The 16737-nt window shown below is 41.9% G+C and overlaps 1 protein-coding gene across 1 annotated transcript in view; it reads right to left on the reverse strand.

Moving 5' to 3' along the window:
- Positions 1-16315, reverse strand: part of BTBD3 (BTB domain containing 3) — a 30640-nt gene extending 14325 nt beyond the window's left edge. Inside the window, 1 exon segment of the mRNA XM_032461823.1 lies at positions 16160-16315. The gene's annotated coding sequence lies outside the window, so the exon portion shown is untranslated.
- Positions 16316-16737: the final 422 nt, after the last annotated feature.

Consider the following 16737-nt stretch of genomic DNA (forward strand, 5'->3'; position numbering starts at 1 on the left):
ATGCACGCTGAATTTGGAAATAAAGATGGAGTCAAGCACTGGCAGTATGGTATAGTGAAGAAAGTAAGAGCCAATAACAAGTGGCCTTAAGGTTAGTCACTTAGACACCATTAGCCTCATTCTCCTTGTCTGCCAAATGGGGTGATTCTACCCAGCTCATCGCTTTCAGGTTTATTGTGAAGGCAAGATCACATGTTTGTGAAAGCACTTTGATAAAAAGTTGAAAACACTCTGGAAAGGGAAACTTCCACCATTAGTAACAAATGTACTGAAAGCAGGAAACATTTGTGATACAGTTTTCCAAAACACAAAAACCCAAAGATTAATCTGGCTCCCTGCCTTGTAATCTTCCAGGCTTCAGGGCTACTGGTATTTCATCACTCTGCAGGCGTGCTCCAGCCCCACCAAGCAGGTCCCAGGTTGCTGTGGATCTTGCTCAGATTTTGCAGGTGAGGTTCAATAAGATGTGTGCGTTGTGATCAGGTCAATGCCTGAAATGTGCACCTGGAACCGGCACCCCAGGCAGGGTGTCCACTGGACCTGGAGACCATCTGCTGGCAGATGCCCTGCTGTACCCACCTCCTGAGAGAGCCACCCAGCGATGTCTACACTAGCAGCTCGATTTGGCCTCTCAAGGACTCAGTTTGAATTCTAGCATCAAGGGTGATGATAGCTAAGATGAACAATGGACAAGGCAAGCCTCAGTGCTGGCCGAAGGATGGGGCTCACGGGTGAAAGTCGTTTCCTCTTCCCCACACAAAGTTCCAGTTGACCTTAAACTGTACTTTAAATTTGGAAGAAATGTCCAAAGGTAGAATCGACAATTCTCTGAAGGCAGAAACAATGATTCTTTTAAAACTTCATATAGTATTTAACATGACATTTGATGATTATAGCTGTGTCTGTAACTTGTTTGGAGTATTAAACTCATATAAATGCTAAATTATTTTCTATCATATGTTAAATGAAGTGATCTTGAAAAAGAACATATAGGATATATCATAGGAGATACTCTAAAGATAGGTATTTAAAAGAATACTACTATGAATTCTTTGTAAAGTTTAAGATACTTTGGTAAACAAGGAAATCAATCGCTAATTTCCATATACTCTGCATGATCTCATGTTAAGTTTCCTCATATTGACCACATAATCTCTCTTACCTTTCCCAATTCTAGATTTCTAGGGTTAAATAATCTGTATAATGTTTGGCAGAAACAATGATTTATTTAATATAGTTTCCCTTATATTTTAATACTATGATTATGGCCAATATCTAACTTAAACTTATGAGTATACATACATGGCATATTTTATTGATTAGTAGGATTCCTTTTTTCTCCCCTCCACATTTTAACGTCTCTGAAATTGGGTTGTAACTTATAATTAATGGCGTTTTGTGAGTATAATTATTAGGCTCCCCACTTTCCTGTTGGTACATAAAATAAAGGCATGTCTTACAACTGATGACACCTTACAGCCTGTGAAATAAGGTAAAAATATATATATATATATATATATATATATATATATATATATATATATATATGTAATTCAGCAGGAAAAAAGGACTCTCTTCTTTAGGTTGGTTAATTATTCCCCTAACCACGCAAGGTGACAGCTCAGAATTCTGGCTGAACTACATTAGAAAAATTGAGCTTTCATCAAGAAATCATCTGATAAGTATATAATCACAATTCTCAATTGAGACTGCTGCTATGACAACCGATGATATGGTAGAAAGTCTAGATGGAAATTCCAAAATGAGAATTTCCATTGCCAGGACTGGTAAGAGTTCCAGCATTAATACAATGTGTTTCTAATATTTTCCCATGGCACACAGCTATCCATGTACGTGTAATTAAAAGAAGGCTACGATCTCTCTGGGTAATATTTGCTAAAGATATTTTATCCATCAATCAAAAATTTATTAACTTACAATGATGTTATACATTGGTTAAACCTGGAGCTAAATGACTCCTTTGAAATTATTAATAATTTTTAAACAAATAGAATCTATTCTAAAATGTTAGTCTTAAGAGGAAGAAATATCATCATATTACAATGATCCCATTAGATATATGGCTTTCTCCTAGGTACCTGAAAACAATTAATTCAAAGAAAAGTAAAATGAGGGCTCAGGAGGTCCCTTTCTGAGAAGGCCTGAAGGGGGGCTCTTGTGACCCAACAGGGGACATTAATCCAAAGGCCCTCTTCGCTTATGTACTTAACCAAAGAATGTCTTCCTCTATGTGGTGAAGTCACCCTTTTCCAACGAGCACATGGAACAGGAAGAAAAAATCCAGACAACCTTCAAATCATCAGATATTCCGCAATCAGTCTTGATTATTAACAGGGTATCACAAACGAATTTTCCCAACGTTCACAAATCAGTGAAAAAGCCCTGCGAGGTAAAATGAGATTCCCAAACATAAGTCACTCAAGGGAGCTTAGAAACGATCACTGCTCTCCTTTCCCTCAGCTTCCTACCTCCCCCTAAAACACCTGAAGGGATGATACAAACTATCTTAGACTAAAAATTTTTATCACTGCAAAATGAACAGGATAGTGTTGGTAAATGCCAGGAAAAAACAAACAACAACAACAAAAAGCAACCTTCCATTCCTATTTTAGCAAAAACACAGAGAAAAGACCAGTTGTCAATTCTGTGTTTTGACCATCATAACACCCATATCCACAAAGACTTCAATTAGTTACTATTTAATGGAACGCCTTCTTTCATTTTTACAATGTATGTGACTAGAGTGAAATATACTTATTTCAAGCAAAAAACACAAGATCTAAAAATAAGAGCTCTGCTATGCTGGGAGAAACTGCGCCGTGGGAAAACACCGACACGTCTGAAGTCACAAGGCATCTTCACGCCCGAGTTTCTACATACCTTTTCTGGAGTGGAGACCAACAAATGAAAATGAAAAAGGCACACACATTTCTAAGCTGAGTCACAAAAATATCTTCTAACAAAACATCCAAGTAGAATTAGAAGCCTGTGACAGAGAGTTATTATGGAAACCAGCTTCTGGCAAAAACTCAAAGTAAAATCTGTTCAAAGTCCAAATAAAAAAATATGTTTTATGCTACTTTTAATCAGCTTTAAAGTCTTCAATTCCCCATGACTGTTGTGAAGGACACAATATAAAGGCACATTGTACTGTAATGTTGGCATAGCCTTAACTATATCAAAACCAAGTCGCATTCAGAGACGGCCACCATTTGCTGCAGAAATAATTACTTGGCACTGATAAAGTTCTCTCTTTTGCTTCGATCTCTCATGCTGTCATAATCAGAGCAAAAAGTTGAGGCGGTTCTATACACTTTCATTGTATGTGTCAGAACTAAGAAAACAAGGTATTCCCCCAAAAAATTCAATTCTAATAATATATTCAGCAAGTTTTTTCTTAAATTAAGGGCTACTATATAAGTAGGTCAGTACTTGAACTGCCCAGAGTTATAGAATAAAATAATTTAATTGCTCATAAAATAATGCTTCAAAGAAGTCTCACTTAGAAAGTCATGACTATTCATAGAACTTTGTTTTTTAATTTTGGGTTTCCTCAATCTCTGCATCATATAACAATAGGCAGACAGTATTTATGTTAGAGCAAGCAGGTAGCTAAATATGAGCAGAGAAAGGGGGACATGGGCCAAATGGTAGAAAACCAGACATCTTGTGAACCACGGGGGTCCTTGGACAGACCAAGAAAAACAGGATCCTCTGGACTGATAAAAATCATACCTTCTGGGTTGATAAGTGTCCTGGAGGCAAAAGGGTGGGACAAGACAGGAATCTCCACTATCTGAATGTAACCTTTTGATCATTATGACCTCTGTCCAAATGTAACCTTTTGCTTATGATACCACCCCCCCCATCAGACTGTAACCTTTGTTCATTATGACCTCATCCAACTTCCCAATCAAGACTAAATAAGGACAAAAAAAATCCCTCCTCCCCACCTGGGAAGGTGGGGCTGCGATGAAGATCAGGAAAGATGACCCCAAACCCCTCCTCGCCAATGACTATTCTGCCCAATCACAGCCATATAACCAGCTTGCCAAGGAAACTCGGGGCAGCTACTCACCTGGGTCTACCCGCTCTTTCCTCAAGAGCGTACTATCTATCCCTTAACAACTCCTTGCTTTGCTTTCTTGACCTCCATGTCTCGTTTCTGAATTCTTTCTGTGACAAGACAAGAACCTCTGGCCGACAACATTATTGTGTGTATCTTAACTATAATGAGCAGAATCAAAGTATTCAAGTCAAAATTTATTTTCAAAAAGTGACAATTCAATTGTTACTACTTTATTTATTTATTTATTTATTTATTTATTTATTTATTTATTTATTTATTTTTATTACACAGAGAAGCAGTCATTTACCACAGTCAAGAACTGCATGGACTCATACAAGACCCATGGTAGTGATGACTACTGGAACCAAACCATGGAAGGGCTGACGGTCTCTGAGAATGGTGATCAAAGCTTACACGAGTCAGGTCTCTGCATACCTGTCTTACTAGCCAGCTGCAGGGATGCCATGATCCACTGACAGTTCAGTACAGGAGACCTGGCTGGCGTCAGTATTTGTTTAATGTTAACACTCTCTTACAACATTTAAAATATGGCATAAAAAGGAAATTAAAAGGGATATTTTAAGTGGCAGGTGGCCAAGTCGTAACCATCCACTCTGTGCTGCTCTTCGGTAAGAGGCTCCACGTGAAACGAGGATGGTGTCTCCTGCTGCATCGGCATGCCAGGACTGCAGACCACGCACCTACCCATAAGGAAAGAGAAGAAATCCTGCCTCACCTTTCTCAGAGAGAGGAAGCCACATGGCTTACAGTGCATTCTGCATCTCCATGATCTGCCTCCGAGCTGCGACTTGTCCTCTTCATTCCCCCTACCTTCCGAACAAGACTATTCCCCAACTGCAAATGAACCCACTGCTTCCCGGCATCCTCACTACCCTTTCTTCCCTGCAACCCACCTGTCAGAGTCTATCCACCCTTCATAATGCAGTCCAGACACCTCAACAGGGAGGACTTCCCGGTGCTTCCAGACTCTCGGTGTCGGTGCCGCACTCTCTCACATCCCATCTGGGCTTAGGTGGTCTGATTAGATGAGTTCTCTGAGCAGCATCTCTAGACCTCCCAACAAGAGATAAGAGCATCACACCTGGCTTTCAATCATTACATAACAGGAAGGATCAACCTCAACACTTCCAAGTCCATTTGGAGTGCAACTGGTCCTCTGCTAAATGGTCTGAGACCCAGGGCTGTGAGGTTTCCAGCTGTCTGAGATGCAGGCTTACACAAGGTACAGTGGTAGAGAACCCAGACAGCTGTTAAATGTGCCCGGAGGCTCTCCTGAACATGTCTAAGCACAAATGCGGTTTTATCACATCACATTCATCTTGCAGCTAGTGCAACTGAAAATACTAAAGCTCGACTTAGAGCAAGTCTCCACATGTACTCAGAGCAAGGCTTTGCTTAATTAGAAGTCTAAAACTTCATGTAACACAGACAGTCACATACTCAGAAGTGTGGATTAATGAAGAGCAAGGCTCAGTTACCAGGACAAAGCTGCCTTTATCAACTAGTCTCATTTCAGGGTCTGGCGTATTTATTTATAACACCAGTAGAGAATTTTAGTGATTTAATGAACTAGAAAGGATTTTCAGCAATTCACATGAAAGGAGGAAAGCAGTCATATGAAAAACCTTAAAAAATGGATAATTAAAAAGACTTTTATATGTGGCTTTGAAATGTGTTTCGTCTGTACTTAATACTGAATGGATGAATTTCCACTATATTAGACATAGCCCATCTTCAAACAAAGTTACGATAAAATAGGCTTGTGTGTACAGGGCTGAGTATGGAACAGTCTAGAAACTCATGCCTACCCTGCAAACAAACCACACTGCTAGGGATGGGCAACGTCACCTTTCAAATTACCTCTGAGCACAAGCAAAACCAGGAAAACATCAGTGCGTTTCGGTGGCACACTTTACTAAGGACTGGAGTGCGAAGTAATCGCACTTTTAATTTTTTCCTCAAAAATAAAGAATTCTCAACTTCAATCTATATACTATCTTACAATACTGGAGTCAGAATAAATGGAAATGGTCATTTCAATAGTGGAAAAGCTGAATATACTAGCCGTGCCTTGAAAGTCTCTCGCTGGGCTGGTGCATTTATGAAAGGAAACTTACCGCCAGCAATGATTTTAAAAATCATTAGTAGGATTGGTAATGTAAACAAACTATCATAAAATAATGGCTTGAATTGTGTGTTGGAAAAAATATAACTTGAATTTTTAAGTAACAAGTTCAACTGGTTATAAAAGTGTATTTTCTGGAAAGTGGGATGAAGTAAACACATCGCTTTGCGTCTGTTGGTTAAAGTGTGTATAACTTTAAAGTATTAGGCGTTTAAGCAGTTGCGAACTGCGTTGGTTCAGAAAGTTTGAAGTAGCTGCAGTGACTGAGGCCCTCTGAAACCTCTCTGTGACATCCGGCAGTGGTCATGCATAACCAAAAGCCCCATGGGAGGAGCCATCTGCTCCAAACAGAAAAGGGAGCTTCAAACTTATAAGGACTGGTTCACAGCCAGACTCCTTTTCACTACTGAAACTGCTGGTTCCTTAGCTTTGAATGGTCACTCCAGTGCATTCTAAGTGGCCAAAGGGCACATCACTGAAGGACCTGTCCAGTGGCCTTGCCTTCCCCAGGCCTCCCCAGTCACACCTGCGGGGCTGGAGGATGCAGGAACAGTGATGAAATGGCTTGTGTGAATGCAGACGAGCTACCGTGCACTCCTTCGCCATAATCAATGATTCACAGGGATCTCTAGGAGATGCAGCAATAAAAACGGTGGATTTTATTAAACTTCAACCCTCAAGTACACATTTTCTTAATATTCTGTGTGATGAAATGGAAGTATGCTTAAAGCATTTCTGATGAAAATGAAAACAGAATGGTTGCCTCGGAAAAAAAAAGAAATACTTGTGCAACTGTTTGTGTCAGAGCCTTTCAAGGAGAAAGTAGGTAGTAACGTAAACCAGAATTTCATGGGCTGATCCCACAGGTCCCAAAGAAATACTTGGTGACTAACTAGGGAATTAAATTAACAAGGAAACCCACTAATTCCCATAAGGAAGTTCTACAGCATTTACTGAAATGTGTGCTGAAGTCCTCTGGGGGAGGGAGCAGAGGTGCCTGCCTGCGCATATCAACAGCTGGGGCCAGCTTCTGGCACCTTTAGGTCCTGAGGCCACGGGAGGGGTGAAGAAGAAACCAGGGGAAGGGCCGAAACAGGCTGGGATGCACCTCTGCCAGGAGTGTCTTACACGGGAGTGGGGGAAGGGCTGGGTGAGAGGTGGCGACAGCTTCAACAGCTGTTTGGAGCCTGAACCTGCATCTGGAGCAGGAGGTGCTTCTGGGCAGCTTCTCACCAGCTTTAACGTTGACAGTAAGATTATTTTAACGAGAGAGACCTGCTGTAACCCTAATTAAGAATGTTATCATTTTCTAGACTTCCTAGGAATGTAGCTCCCTCTCCAATAAGCCCCCAACAACACATCTAAATGTGGTGTGACTGCTACACTTAACTTTCCACTACATGGTCCATGCACAAAACGAGAACAGGTGGCAGTCTAGACGTAAGCCCTGTCTTCGCACAGACCTCACGTGTAACAGCTGAAGGCCAAAAATCAGCCCCTCACTACAGAGTAGGTTCGTCTGCTAGTGCTGGGCAGGTGAGATCGCCACTTCCAAAACCCTGGATAAATATAAGAAAAGGTGGCAATTAAAAAAAAAAAAATTCACGAAGAAAACAAATACATAGGTCCCCAGCCCAGCTGTAGAACTATAAAAACAAGCTGCTTTTTCCAACTGGGCTACCCATTAATAGCCTAAACTAAGGACTGTTTTGCAATTCAGCAACAGAAAAGCAGTCAATGCTTTCCACTCTGCCTTGGCCAATAGTACTGACTGTTTAGGGTTCAAAGTAAATTGTAATAGTGATATTTCTTAAAGACTGAATCCTCACAATTACAAAACCAAGATACAATCCGAGCTTCAAAGACAAGGCAAATTCATCAGGTAGATGCATTCAGAACAGTGGTGTTAGTGGTGCTTGCAAAACTTTATTTCCAACATGTATAGCAACTGTGGCTAACATGTTTATACCCTCTGAATATGGGACCTCCCTTGCTCATATACTATTACAGAAAAACTAAATAGATTTAAAAAAAATAAGGAACTGCATATGTTTTAAGAAAAAAATAAAAACTGAGGAAAATGTTCACATTTTATGTTTAGGTTACTGGTACTGGGTGGTATTGGGTTTATGCATTTCTGGAGATATAGAGATCATGATTTTGTTTTATTATCTATTCTTTCGCTGCCTATACAATCTCTAAAATAATCATATTTTTCTTGCACACAATTCCACTAATTTGCACAGCAATTACAACAATATAAAGCATACAAGTATTTCTTGCTCTATCAAAAGAGGAGAAGTCTGATGTTTTTTAGACAGAAGTTCTCAAATTTGAAGGTCACAAAATGAGTCTCTAGAAACTGTAAGCAAAACTTTAAAATGACTGCTCTAATGATTGCTACAGGGATGGCTGCAATGCACGCCTGTCTGGGAAACTGAAGGCAAAGGACTGAGATCCTTTCATTTTGTGGATTTAATATCATGTTCAATTATGTGCTTCTCTGTGGCTCTGAAGGACTTCAAAATCACCTTATAAAATAACTCATTTCAGCTAGAACCTCAGAGGGAGAAGAGTTTAAAGGGGATATGAGAAATGGGGAGATGTCCTGAACAGCAAGAAGGTATAAAAGGAGAAACTAAGTGATCACATCCACTTTCACAGACTGGTTGAGGAACAAATACAGCAACAGTACATCACTGATACCAGGGAGCTCAGGCACCCTGTGTTTGGAAATGTTCCCAAGGCGAGGCCACTGCCCGCCCTTGGTTAAAGACTGAAATCCAAAGAAAGCAGGTTCTAGAATTCAACTCACATCATTCAGATGTGAATCGAGGCAGCTGGCTAGGCTTTCTGATACTTAGGTGACCTGTTCCTACACAGTGGCACAGCTTAGCACTTCACAGTTTCCTACTGAATCCTCATAACCACTCTCTGTATTGTAATACCCATTATAAACTATACATGTCCTGCAACTTCTCTCTTGCTGGTGAGATGCTAAATCATCAATGCTGGATCCATAGATGCCAAAGGACTACACTGCTTTATGAGACAGTCTTGGGAAAAAAAAAAAAAAAAAAGAGAGAGAAGGCAGACTATATTCATTCATTCAAAAAACATTTACTGACCATCTTCTATGTTCCAGACACTTGGGACACATTCATGAACAGATATAAAATAGTTGCCCACGTTGTCTAGCAGGGATGCGGAAAGAGACAAATCACCAAAAATAAACAAACAAGTAAATAAGTAAGTCACACAGTAATTTAGAAGAGAGATTCAGGGCATGATTTGTGATTGTAAAGAGAGCAGACATCACCGACAAGGTGCTCATTTAGTGAAGACTTGAAGGAGGTGAGGGAGTTGGCCACGAATATATCTGGGGAGAAAATATTACAGGCACAGGGAAAACCGAGCACAAAGACCTAGAAGTGGGAACATGCCTGGGGTGCTATGGGATCAGCGAGGAGGTGAGGATGGCTGGAATGAAGAGCATGAGGGGGAAAGGAGTTGGGAGGAGGTCAGGGTTCCTGGTAACGGGTCTGTGTTGGGCCTCTGAATCATCATGAGGAATCTGACTTTTACTCTGAGTAACATGAAAAGCCACTGGAGGGTTTTAAGCATATCAGACCTATGTTTCAAAAAGATCACTCTGGGCTGTTATGCTGATAACATCACAGGGAAGGAGAAAGGAGAGGCCACAGCAACCATGCAGGCAACAGGTGCTGGAGACTAGGACGAAGGTGCTCGCTCGCAGAAGCGGGAAAAGGGCCGAGCTCCTGGGTTTATCTGGAAGACATCTGTATGACTCGGGATGCATTCTGAAGATAAAGGAGCAGGATCTGCTGACAGCCTGAATGTAAAGTGCAAGAGAAAGAGAAGAGTCAGGGTGATTCCAAGCTTCTTGGATTGAATAACCTGAAAAAATGGAGCTACCCCTACCAAAGTGGTGCAGGTTACAAGGAGAGCAGGTTTAGAGAGGAAGATCAGAAATTCTACTTTAGCCCTGTTAAAACTGAGGTATCTTTTAAAAATGACTGAAAAGTCAGTAGGAAAAGCAGGAGACTGTGCTGTCCTCAAAATCAGATGAAAAAAGTCAAATTAAAAAAGAGGGAATGATCAATTGTACCAAATGCTGCCAACATATAAAAATGAGGACTAATTGTTGGATTTAGCAATTTATAATTTTCTTTTGAAAAAGTCCTGGTCACCGTACCCCACCTGAGAAGATGTGAATATGCACTGAATATGATGTTATCTTTCAATTTTGTCATGAATTGAATTTATTTTTCTAAAGAATTATTCAAAAGGAAGGATTTACTCCAATTTAGTACTTGGGACTCAAGTCGCCAGATTTACTAAAAAATACCAATAATAAGCTGTACCTGCTAACAGTAATTCGCTAATACTCAATTCCTATCCCTTAGAAAAAATAAAAATACCTCTAGGTAAATTGGAAACAAAAGGATAGATTTTCTTTGTCCTTATGAGGAATTATGATAAACCAAAAGCCAATACTGTACTACTGTTTTTCCTATTAAAGAACAACATCAGTTTGCACCTTATTGCCATTACTATTTGGTAATGTTCCAGAGCTATTTTATAGTGTTCCAGAATGCTAACACTAGTGCAGCCTGCCATAAAACCAAAATACGAGGCATAATTATTAGAAAGAGTCACAAGCATCATTATACACAACTGATTATATAAACTGCAAAAAGCCCTTAGAATAAGACCCAGCTATGAAATAAAGATACGTAAGTCAACAACCATCTTATGCCAACAATAGCCATTTTGAGGACTCCATCAGGACAGCAACAAAAACATAACTACCTAAGAAGAACCCTAACAAGAAATATTATGACCTACATAAAGATTAAACAGACAACACATCTCTGCTAAGAGGCAGAAGGTCTGCATAACTTTTCATGTGTCTTAATAGAAACACTGACTACACTACATGTACATGACAGTCCCTGCCAAAGGACCAAAATAACTGGATACTTCTTAGTTTCAAGCATTCATCTGCAGAGTCTTCCAGGTTAAGATGGCAGGTTTAACAAAACATTCAAGCACATCCTCTCTCTAAACTCCACAAAAATGGTAGTAAAGAGATCTTTCCAGAAGATATAGACCCAAGGATTTAAAGAACTGTAGTGGAAATTACAAAATCATGAAGCAGATGGGACAAGCATCAACTTAGCAGACCTAAGAGTGAAGCACTATGCTACCAGAGGGGAAAGCTGAGCAGCACTCCAGTGTGCTCCAAAACTAGAGGGGAAAGGGCGACGGGCTGAAATAAGGTTGGCACAGGGTGTCTGAGAAGCCCTACCTCCCTGGATGCCCTTCCCACCTCCTCACTGTGGAGCCCGGAAATCGATTCTTAGGAGAGTAGGTAAAGGTTAAGTCTTTGGATTGTGAGAATACCAGAACCTTCCCCAAAGCACCTCCGTATAAAGGAGATGCTAAGACTCCAGCCAGATGCCTCCTGAACACCAGTGGCCACACCCTTTCCTCCGCCCTGGGTGCCAGAGGAAGACCACTCTCTGACAGCCCAAGAGGAAAGACCTTACACATGGCCCCAGTGAAGACCTCAGAAGAAACCCTTAACAGTCAAAAGGCTGCTAAGCAGAAGGGAGACCAAGGGGACTGGTGGTTGTGTGGTGAGCATAGGGGATAACTTATTTTACAGTTTGTGTGCATGTGTTAGTTTAAAGAGAAAGATAATAAGATGATTATCTGAAAGGACAGCTGAATAATGGTCTTTTAAAGAATACTGTGACTTGCTCCACTATGTATTCTAAATGTACAGTTAAAAAGATTTAGCACTGATTAAGGTTAGAGATCAATGTTAGGTGCCTAAGACTTAAAACACAATCAGACTCAAAAGCTAGTCAAGATCTTTAAATACAACAAAGGAAAGAAAGACCACAACCCAATGAGGAGAGGATGCACTATTTAACAAAGAACCGGCTAGCTCAGGAGGAAGAGGTGCTGTAAGACAATTCATATCCACACACTAAGATACAATTAAATGTAAAAATCTAATAGCTTTTCCAAAACTTTTGTTTCATTTATCTCACCTCTGGCCTTTCCAAACATAAATATTTACAAGGATAAGTCATAAAGGACAAGAAACAGAGAGCTGACTACATAAAAGTGAAAAAAATCTTGTTGTTTGGAAATTGCCATAAAGTAAAATAAAAAAGACAAATAATGAGCTGTGGAGAAAAAAATTGCTACAAACGTGGTAAATGCATAGTACTCTTTGTATCAGACAGATATTTTAAGTCATCTTTAAAAATCATCGATTAAGAATAAATTGGCAAAGTACCTGAATGGACAACTCTCAAAAGATAAAACAAACAAAAAGCAAATTGCTACTTTCACTAATTACCAAGAAATAGACATTAAAATAAGAGCACATGTTAACAGAAAATTAGGAAAGATTAAACACTGGAGTGTGACACTATGGGAAGACCATTCAGCGTGTAAGGGAATCAATGTGCCTTGGCATAAGCAATCTGGCAACACGCCTCAAGAGTCATAAAAGAGTTCACCTCTGCCGCAGGAATTGTGCTATAAATCTGGCCTGAGCAAGTCAGAGAGTGAGACTTTCAGACAAGGGCATTTATCCCAGCTCTGCCTGTGTGTCTACTATGACTTTCTGAGCCTATCCCCTCTCGCAGACTCTGATGAAGACCTTTCTTTACTTGGTTCATTTCATCACTCCAAGACTCTATGTTGCAGGCATAATTATTACCCTCATTCTCTGGATAAAGGAAACACAATCAAATAATTAGGTACTTAAGGTCACTTAGATTAGAAGTGCCCAAGCTAGGATGTGCAACCAGAGTTTAATATCGTATTCCCAAACACTAAACATGGAAATACGTTAAACAAGAGAAAATCAGTTAAATAAACTTTGGCATACCCATCATTAAGAATCTTATTTTCAAAGAAGATTTAAGAGCATAGGAAATGTCTGTGATACATTAAGTGAAGGGCAGTATTTAAAACTACAAATGAAATTAAAATGCCAATTTTGCTTAAAAGTATATCTCTGCAGACAAATAAAAAACAAATGGAAGCACATTATCCCACGAACAGTTATTTATTTCTGGATGACATCACTGTGATTTTAATTTTTTTAATTTTGGGGGGATAATTCTCAAAATGTCTACAACCTAGATAACTCCTTTTTATTTTAAAATGTTTAAAAACCATAGAAACAATAGTAATTTTAAACTGCAGTTACTTAGAAGGTCTCAATTTTTAAACATGTGATAAAAGATTAGGTGAAAGGTGACTGTCTTCGCTCACAGCATTACTGTTGAACTATAAGGTCCATCTAATGAGAGGATTTTCCATTATTATTCTTTTCTCAATGAAATGGGGGAAATTAGCCTTACAGAATTTGCTTGGATAGTCCAGTTCTGAAATTTAACTAGCACATAACACAAGAGTAGATAGACAGAACCTCTTCAATACCCAATACATGCTGGGAATCACTGTACTACTTACTATAAGCATTCTGGACTGACTGAATTCTGACTATTATTTACTCAATAAAGGTTAAAAGGTTTCAAAAATCAAAAAGCCTGGAGACACGTAAATATGTCTATATGTACTACTTTGTTTGGAACAGTTTTAAGAGCTCTTTGCAAGGTAATCTGGAATTAGATGGCTACAGAGTACCTGTATGGAGCATAAAAGAGTGAACATTAAAAAAAAATTATCTTTGGATGTGTGTGTGTTGGGGAAGGAAAGGAATGGGTGGGGGAGTCTGTAGACAAACTGCCTTTCCTTTGTTATTTTAAAGTATAACATTACAAGCGGTTTAACTTTTTGTAAAGAATCATGGCAAAGCACTTTCTAGGAATGAAACAACTTAGAATGACAGTGTCATTTTTTGGCCACAAATTGCCAAAGGTTTTTGTATGGATATAGGATTATATTTCATTTTTTAAATTTCTTAAATACGTCTTCGGACTTTAGAAAAATGATGCACACAATTCTTAGATTCATGTGCCCCAAAGGAAAAAAAATTAAAGTTGTTTCCACCTCTTTTGGGACTTTGGTAGACAAGTTCTCGGTGCAAAGATTGTTAAAGAACAAACATTCAGGGGAGAACAGTATGGCTGCTAGCATTATCACTCCATACAACGGCATTAATAAATAATTCAGCAATTACTTAGAAAGAAAAAGTGGAATTGCATGAGCTCACCCTTACCTGAGCTGAAGCCAACAACTGAAAAGAGTGATTTAAAATCTTTAGAAAAGGAAGAGTCCTATTCAGAAAACCAAAGGTAGACCCGCCCACTTCCCCTGGAAGACCCGTTGCTATGGGAACCCGCAGTAACCCCTCAGAGTTAGTACATTTCTGAGGGAGGGGGATCCTCCCATAGGCTGGGGGGAGGGTTAAAAGAGGGCAGCTGGGAGAGGGCGAGGAGAGGGAGGCTAGAGTGGGTTAAAAGAAGATGAAACTCCCTGGCTGCTGCAGGAGTCAGGGAAGGTGGGCTTACTACTAAGAAATTCAATGCATCCAACAGAAATTCAAAATACCAGTTAGAACAACGTTCTGGACGCTAGAGTTGGATTATATAGTTCAGTTAAAGTTTGAACTATTAGAGACGCTTCCCTCCCTCCCCGGGGAGGGGGGTGGGTGGGGAACAAACCACTCTTTGTGAGTTCCTACCGACGGAAAACGAAGCTAGTTTCACCTCATCAGTTACAAACTCAATGCTACTTCGCAAAAAGAAAATCTTGACTTTCTTAGATTAAACCAGTGGTTCCCAACTCTGCTGAACGTTGCAATCGCCGAGGGTACTTTAAAATAATTGTGTTTTAATTGATCTGAGGTGCAATTTTGAGTATAGAGTTTTAAAACTCTCCAGTGATTGTTATGTGCAGCCAATTTTGAGAACTACAGCATTCCAAGATTTGGCAATGTGACGAGGTGGATTTAAACCCAAAAAAAGTAAGAAAGAAAGAAAAGAAACTAGAAAGGACACAATTATCTCCCTTTGTCTTTTTATGACTAATAATAGAAATTAGCTGGCTTTGTCCAAGCACACACAGGACAATAGGTTTCTTGATAAATAGGAATCCCCAGCAAGCCCTAACAATACTTTCTTTGAGATAAAAAGACAAGGCAGTATAAGCCTTTTCTTCCCAAGAGAGCAAACATCCTTCTTACCAAAACACCAAACTTACACATCTATTTTAAGAGTGAATGGGCCACGAATGCCGCTCAGAACTTGGAGGATGAGCTCCAGGACCAGAAGGAAAGTGAACCGACAGAAGCCCACTTATCATTCGCGGGGGTCCTGCGGCGACCAGGGCCAGGCAAGGCTGGGGTGTCGGTTCCCGGAGCCCCCAGTACGGGTCCTGTCTCCAGAACCCGCAGGCAGCGCCTCAGTAAAGTTACTTGGGGGAAGTTTGCTCCGGTTTCCAACCAAGCGCCTCACCGGGCGAGGGGCGCGGCCCCCACCACCTGCTCGGCGCCGAGGCTCCCCGGCCGCGCCCCCGCCCTGGACCTTGGCCACCCCGGAGGTCGCGCACTCGGCCGGTGCCCGTACGGCCCGCAGGTGTTCCGGGGGGTTCGCCTCGCCCTCCCCGGGGTCCACGGCTGCAGCTGGCCCTGCACCCCCGGCCGGGGCGCCAGGACCCCAGCTCGGGCCCCGCACTGTCCCGCCTGGAGCCCCTCGGGAAGCCCACCCGCCCGGCCAGCGCCTCTCGAGCCCGGGCGGGTGATGCCTGCGCCCCCACGTCCCCCGGTCAGACACCGATCGGCGGCCCGTCCCGACCCAGACGCGCTCGGCCCCTCCGACCCGAGTCCGGGAGCGCGCCCCTGGCCCAGCGGTCCGACGCTGCGCACGCGCGGAGGCGCCCGCACGCTCTCCCGCGGCGCCCTCACTCACCGCCCGCGGTCCTCGTCCCCTCCGGCGCCGCCGCCGCTTGCGCCGCTCGCCACTCGCTGCCCCGGCCCGGTGCCCGCTCCTCAGGCCCCAGCCTGGGCACTCGGGGATCCAGCGCCCGGCGGGCTCGGCGGGCACCCGCACGCAGGGCACGCTCCGCGGGGCCGCGCGCGCGCGCACGAGCAGCGGGAGGGGCGGGGCCGAGCGGGCTCTGCGCCCGGGGAGGGGGTGCCTGTGGTTACCGGGCATGCGCAGTGCCAGTCCCTTGCTAGAGTCCTGTGGCCTAGTGGACGGTGACCCTGGGCCAGGGAGAGGAAAGTGGGAGAGGGCTGAAAGTTACCGTTCACTGAGAGTCAAGTTCGCCTTTGTCCCACAAGCTGTAGTCTTCTTCTCTGGTTGATTCGTCAGTTAATGTGTTACGCGTTTATTGAGCACCTACTTTGGCAGACCCCTTGTGCAGGACACACGACATCCTCAGGTAATGGGGAACCAATTGCATTTGGCCTTGTGATCCCTTTTGGGGAACTGATTTCAGCACCCTCTGAACAGATGAGATCAACCAGTATCTAAAACTGAAAACT

This window comes from Camelus ferus, chromosome 19 (genome assembly GCF_009834535.1).
Source record: "Camelus ferus isolate YT-003-E chromosome 19, BCGSAC_Cfer_1.0, whole genome shotgun sequence".
In the NCBI taxonomy this organism is placed as follows: domain Eukaryota; kingdom Metazoa; phylum Chordata; class Mammalia; order Artiodactyla; family Camelidae; genus Camelus; species Camelus ferus.